Here is a 2,718-nt window from a genome sequence, read left to right as displayed (position 1 = left end):
GGGGGGATGGTTGGGATGTAGGTGGTGTGCAGAGAATTGCAACATCCCTGTGTGTAGGGTGATAGGACTCAGAAAGTCAGAGTGTAGGGAGACAGTGATAGAGTCAGCTGGGCACCATTAGTCAGCCACTAGGCTGGTCTCCCAGTGCATGATGGGTACTGTTCATGAGAGCAGGGTGGGGAAGGTGGTCCCAGAGGCTTCACCTCACAGAGGTGAAGGATGTAGACTGAACATCTGAACTGAGTCTTCAGTAGTCCTGGGATGGCAGCTGTAGAATCTGGCTGAGAATGCATTGTATATCCTTCTCCATCTGTCTCTGTAGCAAGGAGGGAGGGGATGGAGGTAGAAACACATTGTGGTGCACCTGCTGGGTGATTCTCTGTCACATGCAAGTCACTATACTTAAAATCAAGGGATTATTGGTTCATGAGGTGGATGAATGCACAAGGGTGCCCCCAAAAGCCACAGGCTGGCTCAGAACAGAAGAGAAAACTGAGGTAAGGTGGTGACAGAGGAATGATGGACAACCTGCAGTTGAGCCAGGAGTCAGGGAACTCACGTGGATGTCACACAGGAGATGGTTGTGGTATAGTGCTGTGCTCCTGGGCCTCTTCCTGTAGGCATAAGAAATGGAGAGGAATGGACGGAGAGATCTGGGGCTCGACTCATCGTTGGCTACATAGTGAATTTTAGGTCAGCTTGGGCTACATGAAACCCTGTCTTAAAAGGAATGTGGGGAGGTAAGAGGGGAAGAAGAAAAGGAGAAGGTAGGGAATGGGGAGAGGGGGAGCAGGAAGACACACCCTTCCTCAGTGAGACATACTCTCTCTACCTGAATAATAGCTAAGTCAGGGATGTGTGCCTGAGGTGCCTGGAGCAGCCTGGATCCTGTCTGTACCCCTACTAGTCTGTTCTTGGCTCCCATCACTTGTCCCCTGCTTTACAAAGGCAGTACTTCCATTCCCTGCTGCAAGGCTGTAACATGGCCACACAGGTCATCCTCTTCTTCAGATCTGGCTTTGGCAGGGTGGCCTGTTGCACCTGTAGAGCCTCCTTCTTTGGACTAATCTGTGATCTGGTAAGGGGAGGGGCTTCATGAGCTGCCATGATGAGACAAAGGATCAGTGACTTTTGTACCTCTCCTAGGCAGCTTGGTAAAGGGTCATGGATTCAGGCTTGGAGCCAAGCCGACTCAGTACTTGTACTAGTATAGCCTACAGCTGAAAAAGTTGAGCATCCCGCTCACTGAACTCTCAAAAAGAGCAAGAGTCACTGTAGACTTCCTGGTTGTGCTCATCATGGCTATCTTTTTTAAAAAAATTTTAAAAAATTTATTTATTATTATAAATGAGTACACTGTAGCTGTCTTCAGACGCACCAGAAGCGGGTGTCATATCTCATTACGGGTGACTGTGAGCCACCATGTGGTTGCTGGGATTTGAACTCAGGACCTTTGGAAGAGCAGTCGATGCTCTTACCCGCTAAGCCATCTCACCAGCTCCATCATGGCTATCTTAATGTTCACATTAGGTCATATTAGGGAGGCACATGACTCCAGCAAGGCCATCTTGGAAATGTGGGCCTAGAGTTTTCAAAACCTACTTTAATAAGGGTTCTTAAATGCTTTGACCTCCATTCTAACCCACCAGAGGCAGTGGGAAGGAAAGATTAATAGGGCAAAGGGGGGGGGATGTAGATCTGTTTAGAAATAGTTCTTTTGGGCTATTCCAATCTTCGTTGTCAGGAAATTGGCAGTTCAGTTCACATAAATCAGCAGTAGCTCCATCCACTTGCAAACACTATTCATGAATCAACAATGGCAGTTCAATCCAGAATAAGGCACAAGGCTCTGCCAATTGGCCCAAGTCTGCAGAAGTGGCAAGAAGCCACCAGAATACCATGAGGAGTTCTTTGCTGTGTTTTTCTCTACAAAGTCACAAAAGATGACCAGCGAAGAATGCAAGGTGAATCAATGCCACAGTGTTGTCCACTGTCTGTTGGGTTATACTTATACCTTGCCAAACATCATATGTCTTCTCAAGTGTCCACTCTAGTAAAATATCACATGCCCTTTTTCTAGGCAGCTTCCAGAAAAACACCAAGTGTCTGCCTCAGCAAAACATCCTCTCGCATATATCCTCGTAAGACAGTTTCCAGAAGAACACCACACTTCATGGGAGGGAAAGCCATTCATCAGGCAATTGTTTACAAGTTGTAATGAGAGCTCCACTTGTACCTCAGGCCCACCCAGGGGTTTTATCAACTGACCAGGCATTCTGTAATCACCATTAGAATGTGACTCTATCTGCTGTTTTCCAAGGTCAGGTACAGTAGCCTTGGGAATCTAGATTACCTGGGCTGGAAGCAATCCAGTATGAGAGATGAACATGTCAATCAATTACTAGTGTGGGTTTCAAGGAACCTCAGTGGAAGGCAAGCAGGACACAAGACAGAATTCTTCCACATACACAGTGGAGTATAGCAGGGAAGCAGCTGGGCGAGGATTCTTTCACCATTGTCTCTACTACTGGCTGTTCTTCAGCACAGTCATCGGTTCCTCTGGGGACTCCAGGACAAATACTTGTGAACCAAAGAGCTGGGGTGGAAGAACCTGCACACACTTTGCTATTTGCTGTCTGACTAAACCTCACAGTGGATCCCAACATAAGAGAGACACCTGTATTTATTTAAAATAAGGCTCCATTTGAGTAGAGGTTG

The sequence above is a fragment of the Mastomys coucha genome, unplaced genomic scaffold (genome assembly GCF_008632895.1).
Source record: "Mastomys coucha isolate ucsf_1 unplaced genomic scaffold, UCSF_Mcou_1 pScaffold3, whole genome shotgun sequence".
Lineage (NCBI taxonomy): Eukaryota > Metazoa > Chordata > Mammalia > Rodentia > Muridae > Mastomys > Mastomys coucha.
The sequence above is the reverse complement of the archived record's forward strand: the minus strand, read 5'-3'. Positions refer to the sequence as shown.